We start from the raw sequence: 17917 nt of genomic DNA on the forward strand, positions 1-17917 counted from the left end.
TGCTTTACTATTTCTGTAATGGCATGTAATTCACACAGCAACATTGATTATTCAGTTTTTTTTCCTTTTTTCAGATGGAGTCTCACTCTCACCCAGGTGTGAGTGCAGTGGGGCAATCACGGCTCACTGCAACGTCTGTCTCCTGGGTTTGAGCAATTCTCCTGCCTCAGCCTCCCAAATAGCCAGGACTACAGGCACACACCGCCACGCCCAGCTAACTTTTGTATTTTTAGTAGAGACGGGGTTTCACCGCGTTGGCCAAACTGGTCTTAAACTCCTGACCTCAAGTGATCCACCTGCCGTGGCCTCCCAAAGTGCTGGAATTACAGGGATGAGCCACCACACCGGGCCCAAATTTTCTTCAGTAATAACAACAATTGGCTGGGTGTGGTGGCTCACACCTGTAATCCGAACACTTTTGGAAACCAAGGTGGGCTTGAGCTCATGAGTCAGAGACCAGCCTGAGCAACGTGGTGAGAGTCCATGTCACAGAAAAAAAAATTAGCCGGGCATGGTGTTGCACACCTGTAGCCTCCGAAATCACACCACTGCACTCCATCCTGGGTGACAGAGCCAGAACTCGTCTCCAAAAAATAAAAATTGGTTTCTTATAATCCCAAAAGGTGCAGTTACTAGTATTAATCCTTTTTTGCCAATGAGGAAACACAAAGATGAAGCAACTTGCTTAAAGTCATACAGTGACAGACTGAATTCAAATCCTATACACTTAAAGTTTATTTTATTTTTCTTTTTTTCTTTTTTGAGATGGAGTCTCACTCTGTCGCAAGGCTGGGGTACGGTGGCACGATCTCAGCTCACTGCAACCTCTGCCTCCCAGGTTCAAGTGATTCTCCTGCCTCAGTCTCCTGAGTAGCTGGGACTACAGGCACATACCACCACGCCCAGCTAATTTTTGTATTTTTAGTAGAGACGGGGTTTCACCATGTTGGCCATGTTGGCCATGTTGGCCAGGATCGTCTCGAACTCCTGACCTCAGGTGATCCTCCCACCTCAGCCTCTCGAGTAGCTGGGACCACAGGTGCACACCACCATGCCAGACTAATTTTTGTATTTTTTGTAGAAACAGAGTCTCACCATGTTGCTCAGGCTGGTGTCAAAGTCCTGGACTCAAGCAATCTTCACATCTCTGCTTCCCAAAGTGCTGGGATTACAGGTGTGAGCCACTGTGCCCGGCCTACATATGTATTTTCTCCTTTTTTCCCCCAAGTTGTAGGATATGATACACATTGTTGATTTTTTTTGTTTTGTTTTGTTTTGTTTTGTTATGTATCTCAGAGCTTATTCTTTATCAGTTCATGAGGAACTTTTTTTTTTTTTTGAGACATAGTTTTGTTTTTGTAGCCCAGGTTGGAGTATAATAACGCGATCGTGGCTCACAGCAACCTCTGCTTTGCAGATTCAAGCAATTCTCCTGCCTCAGCCTCCTGAGTAGCTGGGATTACAGGTGCCTGCCACTACATCCAGCTATTTTTGTATTTTCAGTGGAGATGGGGTTTCACCATTTTGGCCAGGCTGGTCTTGAACTCCTGACCTCAGGTGATCCGCCCATCTCAGCCTCCCAAAGTACTGGGATTACAGGTGTGAGCAACCACACCCGGCTGGAACTTCATTCTTTTGGTATAACTGCATGGTATCCCATCAGGTGGATGTACCATGATTCATTGGATATGGACCCTACTGATGGATATTTAAATTTCTTCCAATCTGTTGCTATTACAAAAAGAAAAATGTGTGCATACATCTTTATTCATCTGTAGAATAAATTCCAAGAAGTAGAATGGCAGAGTTAAAAATCATATGTATGTAATTTTTTATAGATATTGACAAATTATCTTCCATAAAAGTTGAACCAATTTACACTACCACCAGCAAAGTAGGAGAGGACTTGTTTATCCACACCCTCTTTAATGTATGAAATCAAATTTGGGGATACTGCCAGTCTGTTAGGGGGAAATGATATTGTTCTCCACTTTTATTTTGCATTCTGAGTATGGCAGAGGCAAAGCTACGTGCATACCATAGCTTTTTCTCCCCCCTGAAAACACAACTAAACTACGTTGTTTTCCTGGCCTCTCATTCATTTACGTTGGGGTCATATTACTTCCCTCCAAGACAAACAACAGTTGGTATGCCTCCTCCACACTTCCCACAACTGTGGAAGCCAGTGATCCAGATAGCATAGCTATTAATGCAAGATGGAAGAAAGCTGCTCAACCCCATCAGACAGCATGAGTGGTATGATTTTATTGTGTCAAACGACTGCATTAGTTGTGTTTTGTTATTATGGCAGCATAGCCTAGCTTGGCCCTAACTAATTCAATAAATAAAGTTGAGCATCATTTGTACATTTAAGCACGTTGATGTTTGCTTTACAGTGACTTTCCACTTTTCTATCAGAGAATCCCCCCTCCCTTATGTACCATGCTATATTAATAAATTAGAAGGTAGTTGCTAGCTCATTTCTGCTATGCTTCATTATTTTTCTGCTCATTCGATTCTTATTTTTTGAGACGAGTCTCTGTTGCCCAGGCTGGAATGCAGTAACGCGATCTCAGCTTACTGTAACTTCCACCTCCCGGGTCCAAGTGATTTTCATGCCTCAGCCTCCCGAGTAGCTGGGATTACAGGTGCGCACCACTACTAATTTGTTTGTATTTTTAGTAGAGGCGGGGTTTCACCATGTTTGCCAGGTTGGTCTATTACCCCTGACCTCAGGTGATCTTCGCCCGTCTTGGCCTCCCAAAGTGCTGGAATTACAGGAATAAGCCACCAAGCCTGGCCCTGCTCATGAGATTCTTGAAGGTAACTTTATGTAGAATAAATTCTTCAAATTTCAACTGTTCATTTTTGCCTTTCAATTCTAAGTTCTGAGTTCATCTTTAAGTTCTGAAATTTCTAAACCAAATTAGTGGGTCTATTGTATCAGGCAGACTAAATGAGGCAACAGTAACAACCTCCAAATTTTAGTGGCTTAAAATAATAAAGATTTGTTTCTTGATCATACTTCATGTTTTTTAGAGATCATTCTCACTCTAGAATCCAGACCGTTAGAACAGACACTATCTGGAACACTGCGAGGTGTCCATGACAAAGGGCAAAGAGCATAGCATAAACACCCTAACTTGTAGAGCTTCTGCTCAGGTCGTCCAAGCAAGTCCCATGGCTATGCCTGGGTACAAAGGGTGGGGAAGTGAAATCTTCCAGTGCTTGGAAAGAGAGAATCAAATATTTGTGAACAACTCTAATGTCTACCACACACAGTAATCCACTTGGTTTCCCTTTAGTCTTTGTACACATTTGAAGTATTACGGAGAACAGCTGGTATACCAAGGTGGAAGCAGGAACCAGCGCAGTTCACACTGGTAGAGAGAATATTTTGTCACTGACATTGCTTAGTATTGCCAGAATATGATGATGATAAAAAAGAATATACTGAGACTGGGCTTGGTGGCTCACACCTGTAATCCTAGCACTTTGGAAGGCCAAGGCAGGTGGATCGCTTGAGCTCAGGAGTTTGAGACCAGCCTGGGCAAGATGGTGAAACCCATCTCTACTAAAAATACAAAAAATTAGCTGGGCACAGTGGCATGCGCCTGTGGTTCCAGCTACTCGGGAGGCTAAGGTGGGAGAATCACCTGAGCTTGGGAAGCTGAAGCTGCAGTGAGCCAAGATTATGCCACTGCACTCCAGCCTGGGTGACAGAGTAAGACCCTGTCTCAAAAAAGAAAAAAAATTAACAAACAAATATATATATATATACTTTTACCCAGTTTTTGTTGTTTTACAATTCTCCTACAGATAATGCATTCCCTTATTGAGTTGATTCATTTGGTAAAATATGGTTATCTGCACACAACTCTGCAACCAATTCATTTGACACTGTATTATGTAATAGCATCCTTGCTGTATACTCACAAATGTTCACTGAAAAATACTTTAGCTGTATGCTGTTCAATATGATAGCCACTAGCCATCTGTGACTTTTAAAATTTAAATAGGATTTAAAAGTCAGTTCTCCAGTCATATTACCTACACTTCAAATGCTCAATGGGCACATTGGCTACCATAATGGACAGCACAGAAAACATTTTGACGGTCACAGAAATTTCTGTTGTATAGTGCCCATTTATGTATTTATTTTTGTTTATTATTATTATTATTATTTTTCAAGAAGGCGTCTTGCTCTGTCGCCCAGGCTGGAGGGCAGTGGCGCAATCTTGGCTCACTGTAACCTCTGTCTCCCGAGTTCAAGCAATTCTCCCTGCCTCAGCCTCCCGAGTAGCTGGGACTACAGGCACCTGCCACCACGCCTGACTAATTTTTGTGTTTTTAGTAGAGACAGGATTTCACCATGTTGGCCAGGCTGGTCTCGAACTCCTGACCTTAGGTGATCACCTGCCTTGGACTCCCAAAGTTCTGGGATTATAGGTATGAGCCGTGGCGCTCGGCCAGAGTACCGATTTAGACCTTTGAAAATTTTCTTTATTTCTTCTTCTTTCTTCTTCCTCCTGCTCCTTCCTCCTCCTCCTTCTCTTGCTCCTCCTTCTCCTGTTCCTCCTCCCCTTCTTCTTCTTCTTTCTCTTCTTCTTTTTTCCCTTCTTCCTCTTCCTCTCCTTCTCTTTCCTCTTCCTCTTTTTCCTCTTCTTTTTTTTTTGTGTGTCATTCTCTAGTAGATGAAGATGAGGCATATGAAATCTAATTTTACCATAAAAAGTTTTATGTATAGATTTCATATAAGAATAGTATTTGTTGCTATAGATATTTTAATTGTATAATTACCACTTCCTTTGTCAGGGCGATTTTAGGTTTTTAGAAGTTTTTGATAAGAATTTTATCCCAATGGTACAAACGGTAAAAGAATGAACTGCGACAACACCTTTTCTAAGAGAAAAGGTTTTGGTCTAAAAAGACCTTTAGTTTTCCATTGGCTGCAATTTGGCTGCATCTTTTGCCAAACTGTTGGATCTTTGATATCAGTTTTATAAATATTCACCATTCAGAGAAGAAACAATTCTTTGGATTTGTCCTAAAAGGATCAAGCTGGCCTGAAATACCAATAGGGGGTGACATGCACCAACAAGCTACACTTTGACCATCAGCTGCCTCAAACAGGATGAAGTCCACGTTGCAGTTTTTAACCCAGCAACACTCTCCACAGCCCCAACATCATTTCAGTTCAGACTTGGGAAGGTTGGCTAGACATTTAGCTTGTCCATTGATTTTATTCTTACTAATGATGTAGTGAACATCTTCACTATACGTATAGTTTTCAACCTATTTCTATAAAGGAAAAATAAACTGAAAATAAAGCCTTTTAGTATAAAATGCCGCTCAAATTTTCTTTAGAAAAAGAAAAATCTGCTGCAAGGCAGGGTGCAGTGGCTCACGCCTGTAATCCCAGCACTTTGGGAGGCCAAGGTGGGAGGATCACTTGAGGTCAGGAGTTCGAGACCAGTCCAGTCAACATAGTGAGGCCTCCATCTCTATATTTTTTTAATTGAGGAAAGAAAAAAAAAATCTACTGCAAAGGGGCTATAGTTGGCCTGTGCCATTAAACCTCATAATCACAGCATTCACACTTAACGAAATGCTGTAGCTGGAACACACACTTCAGCTCACTCTGAAATCCCGGCAAAGGGCAACTCACTCCTCCAAAATTGAAGAAATCATTTGATTTAATTGGCATGCTGTGATTTAATTGGCATCTGAACTCATTGGTTGGCAATTCTCATTGTCGTTTAGAGAGAAGTTCATTATTTGGCAGTCCTAGTTAGTTAGAGACATTAACTGATGGATGATGTAATTATCAGTCATCAAATCACGAAACTTCTTTCTATGAGAGTGTAAATATACTACTTAGCTTCCAGAGGTTGATTATTAACTAAGCTAGGATGCTTTGCTTATCAAAAAGAAAGATTCAAAAAATGATCATCCAAGGCTGAGCATGGTGACTCGCACCTGTAATCCTAGAAATCTGGGAGGCCGAATTGGGAGGACTGCTTGAGCACAGGAGTTCCAGACTAGCCTGGGCAACATGGTGAGATCCTGTCTCTACAAAAGATTAAAAAATTAGCCTGGTATGGTGGTGCATGCTAGTAGTACCAGATATGCGGGAGGCTGAGGTGGGAGAATTGCTTGAGCCTAGGAGGTGGAAGCTACAGTGAGCCATGTTGGTGCCACTGCACTCCAGCCTAGGCAACAAAGGAAGACACACTCTCTCCTCTCTCTCTCTCTCTCTCTGTACAGAGAGAGAGAGAGAGAGAGAGAGAGAGAGAGAGAGAGAGTGAGAGAGAGAGAGAGAGAATCATCTGAGCCAGGAATCGTAGCCCACACCTGTAGTCTCAGTTACTCAAGAGGCTGAGGCAGGAGAATCGCTTGAACCTGGGAGGCAGAGGTTGCAGTGAGGCAAGATTGCACTACTGCACTCCAGCCTGGGCAACAGAGCAAGACTCTGTCTTGAAAATAAATAAATAAATGTTATCATTTGAATACCATTAGTGCTCAGTAACCCTCCAATCCCCCATAACTCCTTGGTGAACTGACATTAAGTTTCTAAATATATAAAATGTAATTTACATTCTTAATTCTGATGTGTGTCATGTTTGACTTGCACAGAAAAATAAAGATCCTGTTGCATCTTGAATATGATCTAGAAAAAAAGTTTATATTTTTTTTTCCTAGAAACACTGTAATTTGAGATAATGCCATATGTGGAAACCGACTCCAAGTCAAGATTTGTGTGCTAGTTTTTTATTACTGGAGTGCTTTTAGGGGAAACTGACAAGGACGTGAGGAAGTCAGACCAAAAACACAGAAGCCTCAAAGTATGATTTAGGCTTAAAAAAAAAAAAGAGAGTGGCCGGGCGCGGTGGCTCAAGCCTGTAATCCCAGCACTTTGGGAGGCCGAGGTGGGCGGATCACGAGGTCAGGAGATCGAGACCAGCCTGGCTAACATGGTGAAACCCCGTCTCTACTAAAAAATACAAAAAAACTAGCCGGGCGAGGTGGCGGGCACCTGTAGTCCCAGCTACTCCGGAGGCTGAGGCAGGAGAATGGCGTGAATCCGGGAGGCAGAGCTTGCAGTGAGCTGAGATCTGGCCACTGCACTCCAGCCCCGGCAACAGAGTGAGACTCCGTCTCAAAAAAAAAAAAAAAAAAAAAAAAAGAGAGAGAGAGACAGAGGGAAGCCAAATCAGATTGTGATTTCAGTCAAAGTCCTACATGGAGTTGTTTCTTCCTGACCCCACAGTAGGACTCTGGAGTGAAGTTATGCCTCAGAGTTTGTACCAATTCATGGCAAGAATACTGTTTTTTGTGGATCACTTGAGGTCAGTAGTTCGAGACCAGCCCAGCCAACATGGTAAAACCTTGTCTTTACTAAAAATACAAAAAAATTAGCAGGATATGGTGGCAGGCACCTGTAATCCCAGCTACTCGGGAGCCTGAGGCAGGAGAATGACTTGAACCCAGAAGGCAGAGGTTGCAGTGAACCAAGATCGGGCCACTGCACTCCAGTCTGGGTGACACAGAGAGACTCCGTCTCAAAACACACACACACACACAAACACACATACACACACACACACACCGCAAACAGACAAAAAGAATACTGTTTTTTATATTCTTGCATCTGTCAGTCATGGGCGAGGGGCTACCAGAGGAGAATGTAAACTCCCAGGCACTTTGCTCCAGTAGTGGCTTCAATAGCTCAAGGGCAAGCCTCCCAGGAGAGTCGCAAGTAAGGCCAGTAGAAACAGAAGCACAGAAGCTGAGGAGGGCAACATAGAAACAGTAGAAAGATCCAAAGGGATCTGGGTGACCATTAACACTGTTTGTCTCACAAAATCACAGTGATTTCCTTATCTTCACCTTAGTTGGGATTTTTTTCTGAAAGCATTTTTATTATCAATAAACCACCATTTCAAGTATGACAAAACCAGTGAACAATTCTGCATTATTTATCTCACTGGATGTTTTAGAACTGTCATTAAAACTTAAACAGTTTTAGGTAAATATTTAAATTTGGTGTTTCAAAATACATTTGTGCCTGTACCAGAGGCATAATTATTTAATTACATATAGTCTGTCTTACATACAATGATTTTCTAATAAGCAACTAAATATTGTAAATTCTAGGCCAAGGATGTTGCAAAAAATCTTCTCACGTATCTTAAAATACATGAGAGTGTTTTTAACAAAGTTTGCCCTAAATCAGTTTTAATTCTGAAAAAGTAGTAAACATATGTTTGGCTCACTTCCTAATGAAGTATGAAGAGTATTCCAAGGAATAGTAAGTTGCTTTAAATTTTTCATAACATTATTATTATTGTTATTGTTATTATTATTATTATTGAGACAGAGTCTTGCTCTGTCACCCAGGCTGGAGTGCAACGGCACAATCTCGGCTCACTGCAACCTCTGCCTCCTGGGTTCAAGCAATTCTCCTGCCTCAGTCTCCCAAGTATCTGGGATTACAGGGACCTGCCACCACGCCCAGCTAATTTTTTGTATTTTTAGTAGAGAAGGTGTTTCGCCATGTTGGCCAGGCTGGTCTCAAACTTCTGACCAGGTGATCCACCCACCTTGGCCTCCCAAATTGCTGGCATTACAGGTGGAAGCCACGGTGCCCGGCCCACAACATTATTTAAGATAATATTCAGGCTGGGTGAAGTGGCTCATTCCTATAATTCCAATACTTTGGGAGGCTGAGGGAGGAGGATCACTTGAGTCCAGGAGTTCAAGACCAGCCTGGGCAACACGGCATGACGCTGTCTCTTGAAAAAACTGAAAAAAATGAGCTGAGCTTGGTAGTGTGCACCTGTAGTCCCAGCTACTCGGGGGGCTGAAGTGGAAGGATCACTTGAGCCTAGGAGGTTGAGGATGCAATGAGCTGTGATAGTACCACTGCATTCCCGCCTGGGCAACAGAGTGGAGTCTGTCTCAGAAAGAAAGAAAGAAAGAGAGAGAGAGAGAGGAGAGAGAGAGAAAGAGAGAGAGAGGGAGGGAGGGAGGGAGGGAGGAAGGAAGGAAGGAAGGAAGGAAGGAAGGAAGGAAGAAAAGCCAGGCATGGTGGCTCACGCCTGCAATCCCAGCACTTTGGGAGGCCTAGGTGGGCAGATTACAAGATCAGGAGATTGAGACCATCCTAGTTAACACAGTGAAACCCTGTCTGTACTAAAAATACAAAAAATTAGCTGGGTGTGGTGGCACGTGCCTATAGTTCCAGCTACTCAGGAGGCTGAGGCAGGAGAATCACTTGAACCCCAGAGGCAGAGGTTGCAGTGAGTGGAGGTTGCAGTGAGTGGAGATTGCGCTACTGCCACCGCACTCCAGCCTGGGGGACAGAGCAAGACTCCATCTCTAAAAAAAAAAAAAAAAAAGAAAGAAAGAAAGAAAAAAAGAAAATATATTTAAAACAAAAATTAAAATTAACTGTAAAAACCATGTTTTGTGCCTGGCGTGGTGGCTCGTGCCTGTAATCCCAGCACTTTGGAAGGCTGAGACAGGCAGACCACTTGAGATCAGGAGTTTGAGACCAGCTCAGCCAACATGGTGAAACCTCGTCTCTACTAAAAATACAAATTAGCAGGGCGTGGTGGCAGGCACCTGTAATCTCAGCTACTTGGGAGGCCAAGGTAGAAGAATGGCTTGAACCCAAGAGGCAGGGGTTGCAGTGAGCCGAGATCACGCCATTGCATTCCAGCTTTGGGCCACAGAGCAGGATTCCATCTCAAAAAAATAAATAAGTAAAATAAAAATAAAAACCATGTTTTGGACTACCTGAAAAAAATTTATTTGCTTATTTATTTATTTATTTATTTTTGAGACAGAGTCTCACTTTGTCACCCAGGCTGGAAAGCAGTGGCGTGATCTTAGTTCACTGCAACCTCTGCCTCTCGGGCTCAAGCAATCCTCCCACCACAGCCTCCTGAGTAGCAGGGACTAGAGATGTGTGCCACCAGACCAGGCTAACTCTTTTTTTTTTTTTTTTTTTTTTAGAGAGAAAGGGTCTCCCCATGTTGCCTAGGCTGCTATCAAACTCCTGGGCTCAAGTGATCCTCCTGCCTCAGCCTCTCAAAGTGCTGGGATTACAGACATGAGCCCCTGCACCCAACCTCTATGTTTCAATGTACTTAAAATTTGTGGAATGCTCAGACTTCTTAAACATAATACTAGCACATAAGAGATCTTTTATTTTTGAATTACAGGAAATTTGGAAAATCTAGACAATAAAAAATTACCTGAATCCCATTACTCAGAGAGAACCATGTTATCATTTTGGTTTATTTTCTTCCAGTCTTTCTTTTTTTTTAATTGGAAAAAACTGATAAGATTTCTAGTTTTCATAATGATGGAATAAGTCATTGTGGAATGGATAATCTGAACAAACACTCCAAGGACAACTAGAAAGGCAGGTCGAATTATAAGTATATAGAATATGTCATATATATTGAGTCTACTTAAAGGCATTGGAGAGCTAATAAGCAATGAAGAATTACAGAACCCAGAGCTGGAAGAACATGGGGAATCCAGAGAGACTGTCACATTCAGAGCTGCTTCATCCTGGGGGGTATTTGCTGACTTTAGAAGGGGTAGCTGAGTATGTGAGAGGCCGAGCAACACCCTGACAGCCTTGGTGGGCTAAAGGGATAAAAATGTAGTGGAATAAGCAGTGCAGGGGGAAGGTCCTGCTAAGCTCTCTACACTTTGTGTTGGATTCCCTGCAATTTGTTCTCCCAAAGGCAGCAAGGGTGATGTTTCTGAAGCTAGTGAGATCATGGCAGTCTTTTGCTTGAAACCCTCCATTGATTTTGAACCTCAGAATAAAAGATAAATAAGACCCCCAAAAAAGGCCAAAAAGTCAACACTATACAAACAGTTTTCAATTTTATTTGGGGTTGAAATGACCCAACATTCCCTTTTTATAATAGGAATTTACAATGCCCTCTTTACTGTTATGAAATTAAATTTATAGGCAATAACTAATCTATAAATATAATTTCATAATTATAATGATCATAAAAGTCAATAAGATGCCCAAATTGTAATGTGAAGAAAAAAATAAAAGTAATCTCTTTAATTTTTTTATTTTTTGAGACAGGGTCTTACTCTGTCACCCAGGCACAATTGTGCAGTGACACAATCATGGCTCATTGCAGCCTCCACCTCCTGGGCTTAGGTGATCCTCCCACCTTTGCCTCCTGAGTAGCTGGGACTATAGGCGCATGCCACCATGTCCAGCTATTTTTTTTTGTAGAGACAGAATTTTGACATGTTGCCCAGCTGATCCTCCTGCCTTGGCCTTCCAAAGTGCTGAGATTATAGGCGTGAGCCACCACACCCAGTCAAAATAAAGGTAACCTGTGATAAAACAGTATGTATTTAAATATGTAAATATCTGGATACAATTCGATCACAGGATATAATAAAGTTGTAAGATGGTGTTTACACCTGTATTCAGAATCTTTGTGTATGCAGCCTGATACAGTTGTTTACAGTTGTGTATGCTATCAGTGGCTCTAATACCATAAACAGTGTTTCCATCATTGACCTGGTTTCTGAAGTGGTTTGAAACTCTTGGTAAAGTTTCAAACAAAATAACCAATCTTCCCTTCAATCACAAGATTATGTCTCTGATTTCATTTCCTACTACATTTCTTTTGTTTTTTTTTTGAGACAGAGTCTCGTTCTGTCATCTAGGCTGGAGTGCAGTGGCGCGATCGCGGCTCACTGCAACCTCCGCCTCCCGGGTCCACGCCGTTCTCCTGCCTCAGCCTCCCAAGTAGCTGGGACTACAGGCACCCGCCACCATGCCCGGCTAATTTTTTGTATTTTTAGTAGAGATGGGGTTTCACCGTGTTCGCCAGGATGGTCTCAATCTCCTGACCTTGTGATCCGCCCGCCTCGGCCTCCCAAAGTGCTGGGATTACAGGCCTGAGCCACCGCGCCTGGCCTCCTACTACATTTCTCTTTACTTTTGCCTCTGCAGCCATCCTGGCCTCCTCGCTCTCAAATTTGATTAAGTATATTCAGCTTTAGGCTCTTTCAATGCCTGTTCTACCTGGAACATTGTTCTCCCAAATATAGTCGTGGCTCACTCCCTCACTTAGTTTGGGTCTTTCCTCAAACATCCATTTCTCAGTAGAATCTTCCTGGATTCTTTAAATTTTAAAATTCTTCGTCCTCGCTCTTGGCACTTCCTTATCTCTCTTCCCTGCTTTATTTGTCACCTTAGCATCACCATCTGACATGCTCTTGTGTTTTCTTATTGTTTATCTAGCCACCTTCCCACCCCCAGAGGTTTTAAGTTTAATGCATTCCTTTTCTTGTTTGTTTTGTCCACCAATACGCTCAATAGGTATTAGTGGAAGGGAGGAAAAAGAAATGGAAAGGATGGAGAGAGAGAGAGAGAGAGAGAAAAGAAAGATGGAGAAGAAGGGTGGGTTTCAGGAAGTAGCAAAGGGTCATGAGACCCAAATTTGGTTTCTTGCCTTCAACCACCCAGTGACTTCAGAAACTCGGCATTGGTTGTCGGCTCCTTGCCCCAAAGGCTGTCCCCTTTCTATGGGCACTGGGCAGAGACAGGGTGTTCTATCAAGTCTCTGTCTGGAGCAATGATGCTTATTATTAGTCAGCAGGGCCTGCTGCTGGTTTTTAAAATGGAGAGGTTAATTTTGAGGGGAGAGATGGGGAAGAAGTTCTGTAAGCTATACTACCCCAAAGCCAACTGACTACAGGTGATTAGAAAGGAGTGTGGCTTGAAGTGTTCGATTCTCTTTCCAATGAGATGTATATAATTATGGAACTGAAAACTCACAACTAAATGGAAGTCAGAAGTGATTATAGATGTGACAGAGTTTGCCAGGGGTGTTTAGAGTTAGTCCTAGGAGGCAACCTTTAAACATCTGTTATCGCGAGAGTGCCTAGAAAACAGGGCTCAATCAAAGGAGACTCAACAAAGAAAGAAATCACATAATGAAATTCCAGTGATTTGCATAAATTGCTATACTAAATGATATGCAGAGGTCCCTTACTTAACCTGTGATGTAATGACCTGAAGTGTACCTCTATAACAAATTAATCTTGCATAAGGACTATTTATTATTGTTTGCTACAAAATAACTTCTAGGCTGGGCTCTGTGGCTCAGGCCTGTAATCCCAGCACTTTGGGAGGCTGATGCGGGCAGATCACCTGAGGTCAGGAGTTCAAGACCAGCCTGACCAATATGGAGAAACCCTGTCTCTAATAAAAATACAAAATTAGCCGGGCGTGGTGGCGCATGCCTGTAATCCCAGCTACTAGAGAGGCTGAGGCAGGAGAATCGCTTGAACCCAGGAGGCGGAGGTTGCGGTGAGCCGAGATGGCACCATTGCAATCCAGCCTGGGCAACAAGAGCGAAATTCTGTCTCAAAAAAAAAACAAAAAACAAAAACAAAAACAAAAAATTAACTTCTATAGTTTCAGAAAGAAAACTGGCAGAGATCCCTGCTGCCTCTCATAGGAAAGAGCAGAAACTAGCAGTGTGTTCCACTTTTACTTCTTCCTCTTCCTCCAAAATCTGGGTGATTTCTCTATGCTGGGAGTCAACAATGTTAATATTAATAGACTCACTCCACATGTATTTGTGGGATGAAGAATAATGGCCCCTCCAATGATGTCCACTCCTAATACTGGAAATCTGTCAACATGTTACATTATAAAACAAAGAGGAATTAAGGTTGCAAATCAGCTGACTTTGAGATGGGGAGACTTCAGGCCCAATGTAATCACAAGGCTCCTTGAGATATGGAAGAGGGAGGCAGAAGAACATGAGAGCCAGAGAGAGATGACTTTACTGACATTACTTTCAAGATGAGAGGCAAATACAAGCCAAGAAATGTGGGCAGCCTCTAGATGCTCCAAAGAGTATGAAAACAGCTTCTCCCCTAGAGCCTCAAGAAAGAAATGTAGCCCTGCTCATACCTTGATTTTAGTTTGTTAGACTCTGACCTACGGGAACTGTTAAGATCATACTCTGTATTGTGTCAAGTGCCAAGTTTGTGGTAATTTGTTAGAGCAGTAATAGAAAACAAATACAATATTGTTTTGCTGTCTGCATTTGTCATTTAATCTCACACACAGAAGTTATTTTCTCTCCTGCCTCCCGCCTCCAGAATTCTTCCTCACTGTTGCTGGTTTCCTGTAAATTACTCTATCCGATCCCAGTGGTTCTCAATGGGGTAGGGGAACAATTTTGTCCCCCAGGGACATTTGACAATGTCCAGAGACATTTTTGGTTGTCACAACTGGAAAGTAGGTGGTATTGCTACTGACATCCAGTGGATAGAGGCCAGGATGCTGCTAAACATCCTACAACGCACAGGACAGCAAAGAATTGTCCAGCCCAAAATGTCAATAGCACCACTGTTGAGAAAACCCTGTTGTACGCATATATCAGCTTATTTAACATATGGAGTTTGGGGACAAGTGTCTACATGAAAAGAATTTCTGTGCCTATCTCTCCCACTCCCACTCCCCGCTTTTTTTTTTTTTTTTGGTCCTGCTTTTTTATACATGCATTCTCAAGGGGGTAACATCACCCCTCAGGGGGTAAAAATTGGTTTTTGAGGGATGTCTTCGTCACTTTGTGCTGCAATAACAAATTACCGTAGACCAGGTGGCTTAAAGAACATTTATTTAGGCCAGGCGCGGTGGCTCATGGCTGTAATCCCAGCACTTTGGGAGGCTGAGGCGGGCGGATCACGAGTTCAGGAGATCGAGACCATCCTGGCTAATATGGTGAAACCCCGTCTCTACTGAAAATACAAAAAAGTAGCCGGGCTTGGTGGCGGGCGCCTGTTGTCCCAGCTACTCGGGAGGCTGAGGCAGGAGAGTGGTGTGAACCCGGGAGGCGGAGCTTGCAGTGAGCTGAGATCACACCAGTGCACTCCAGCCTGGGCGACAGAGCAAGACTCCGCCTCTAAATAAATAAATAAATAAATAAAATTTAAAAAATAACATTTATTTATCACACTTTTGGAGCTGGAAAGTTCAAGACACCAGCAGGTTGGGTGTCTGGTGAGGGGCCTGGTCTCTGCTTCCAATATGGCGCCTTGATCACTGCATTCTCACATGGCAGAAGAGCAAAAAGGGCCAGGACACTTCAACATCTTTTACAAATACATCATTCACGACTTAATCAACTCCTAACGACCCACCTCTTAACACTATCACATAGTGATTAACTTTCAACATATTAATTTGGAGGAACACATTCAAACCATAGCAAGAGGTTTCTAAATTTAGCTCAAAGAATGGCAAAGTAATGAACTGAACTTTACATTAGTTCAAAAGAAATAGGCGAAGGTTTGTCTGTATGTTTTTATCATTCATCCCTCCCTTCCTTTGTTCCTTCACATGTATGCGGAAACTTTTTTTCATAAAGAAAAACTAAACGTCATCTCATCTTTCCTCACCCCCAAACAAACCACTCCAAATAAACCAAAACCAAAAGCCAAAAATAATTGTATCCTTATGCTTTGCCATGGGTATAAAGTAAGAAAGCACACATTTTAGGCAGCTGTGGGCCATGCTGTCATAATGATATGTCTCTTGTGATACTGGGAATTTGAATGATTAAACTGATTATTCAGTTATTTGAATGATGTCACTCTGTTGCAGTTCCTCTGGCTATTTTGCTTTCATACTGCAAATGTGTTAAAAATTTAAGTCCCAGCTTGAACTTTTCTTTATGCTGAGATCAGCCTTGTGGATTGTCTCATTACACAGTGCCTGCCGGGTGGCACTTCTGGGCGTGCTGGCAGCACTCTCGGGTCAGCAGGAACTATTTCAACTCAATTAATAAAGCAAGAAAGGGATCTGGTTGACCTACAAGGTCCAACTCTGCAAGAATTAACTCTAACTACAATGGTGATTATTCACAACTTGCCCATCTTCTGAGAAAGTAAAGCCTTTTTCAGAGGCATTTTTCCCTCCTTTAAATGAAAGCATCCATTCTTGCTCTCTTGAAAAAAAAAAACTTTCAGAGAATATCAGAAGATTTATTATCTCTGAGTTTTTTTTAATCTATAGAAGATTGCCTAAGAGATCCATGCAATAAATGATTTCTAAATCCCGAAAGAATGGCAAAATAAGGCTGTGAGGTTTGCTGAGCAGGACCTGCTCCAATCCAATCCACCCTCTCTTTCCCTTTGTACCTTGAAGGTGATCTTAATGCTTTTTCAGTTTTTATTTTTATTTTTGAGACAGGGCCTTGCTATGCTGCCCAGGCTGGTCTCAAACTCCTGGGCTCAATGGATCCTCCCGCCTCATGAATTGGATAAAAAAGAAGCAGAAACCATCAGGCTTTAAAAGAATATCAAATTCATAATGAATATTATTGTTAAAAAAAACCCCTGACAATGGCTAAAACTAAATATGGTAAAATTTATTGCCATCTCAAAAATAATAAATTAAATCTTAGCACAAAGGAAAATCTGCAAAATTTGATAAGGCAGATGGAAGAAATTAGTTCATGAAAGAAAGGTGTTAATGGCTGAGGCTCTGATTGGCAAAAAAAAAAAAAAAAGATCAATTAATCAACTCTTTTTTTAATTTTTCTTTTTTTGTTGAGATGGGGTCTTGTTCTGTCTCCCAGGCCAGAGTGCAGTGGTGTGATCAGGGCTCACTGGAGCCTCTACCTAGGCTCAAGTAATCCTCCAACTTCAGCCTCCCAAGTACCTGGCACTATAGGGACATGTCACCATGTCCAGCTAATTTTTTAAACATTATTTGCAGAGATGAGGTCTCTCTAATGTTACCCAGACTGGTCTGGAACTTCTGGGCTCCAGTGATCCTCTCCCACCTCGGCTTCCCAAAGTGCTGGGATTACAAGTGTGAGCCTCACACCTAGCAAGAAGTAAATTTGTTTTCTAGAATGTAGATAAATACATCTATAGATAGATAATTAGTAAAGGTTCATGGTCAGGCACAATGGCTCACGCCTGTAATCCCAGCACTTTGGGAGGCCAAGGCAGGAGGATCGTTTGAGTTTGGGAGTTCAAGACGAGCCCAGGCAACACAGCAAAACCTCATCTCTACAAATAGTGTTTTAAAAATTAGCCTGGTATGGTGGTATACACCTGTAGTTCCAGCTTTTTGAGAGGTTCACGTGGGAGAATTGCTTGAGCCCAGGAATTTGAGGCTGCAGTGAGCTATAATCACGCCACTGCACTCTAGCCTGGGCAACAGAGAGACCCTGTCTCAAAAAAAAAAAAAAAAGTGGGATTGGGGAGCATAATAGGAGTATTTATTATGAGACTAGCAGGTTTGTCCTAGAGTCTATAGGCAGAAATCCATCCAGGCCTGGAAGATGATCTGGAATCACAAACCCAAGCAATGTGCTCTTTGCATTCAAAATTCTATCCTGTCATATTACGGGACAGAAATACCGGTTGCTTGAATGTGTGGTGCAGAAATTTTGAAGGGAGGCAGCCACTAACCTTATATACTTAGTCACATTTGCCTGTAAGCCCTGGAATACAGGGCTGATCAATTTTCTGGCTACTGGCTTTCTAAGCCGGTGCTCTCCCAAGCTTGAGAGTGCCTCAGAATCACCTGGAGGGCTTGTTAAATACCAATTGCTGGCCTCGCCCTTAGAATTTCTGATTCATTAAATCTGAGGTAGAGCTCGAAAAATTGCTTTTTTTTTTTTTTTTTTCTTTGAGACGGAGTATCACTCTGTCGCCCAGGCTGGAGTGCAGTGGCATGATATTGGCTCACTGCAACGTCTGCCTCCCGGGTTCAAGCGATTCTCCTGCCTCAGCCTCCTGAGTAGCTGGGACCACAGGTGCGTGCCACCACACCCCGCTAATTTTCTGTATTTTTAGTAGAGACGGGTTTTCACCATGTTAGCCA

This window comes from Trachypithecus francoisi, unplaced genomic scaffold, assembly GCF_009764315.1.
Source record: "Trachypithecus francoisi isolate TF-2019V2 unplaced genomic scaffold, Tfra_2.0 Lachesis_group0, whole genome shotgun sequence".
Lineage (NCBI taxonomy): Eukaryota > Metazoa > Chordata > Mammalia > Primates > Cercopithecidae > Trachypithecus > Trachypithecus francoisi.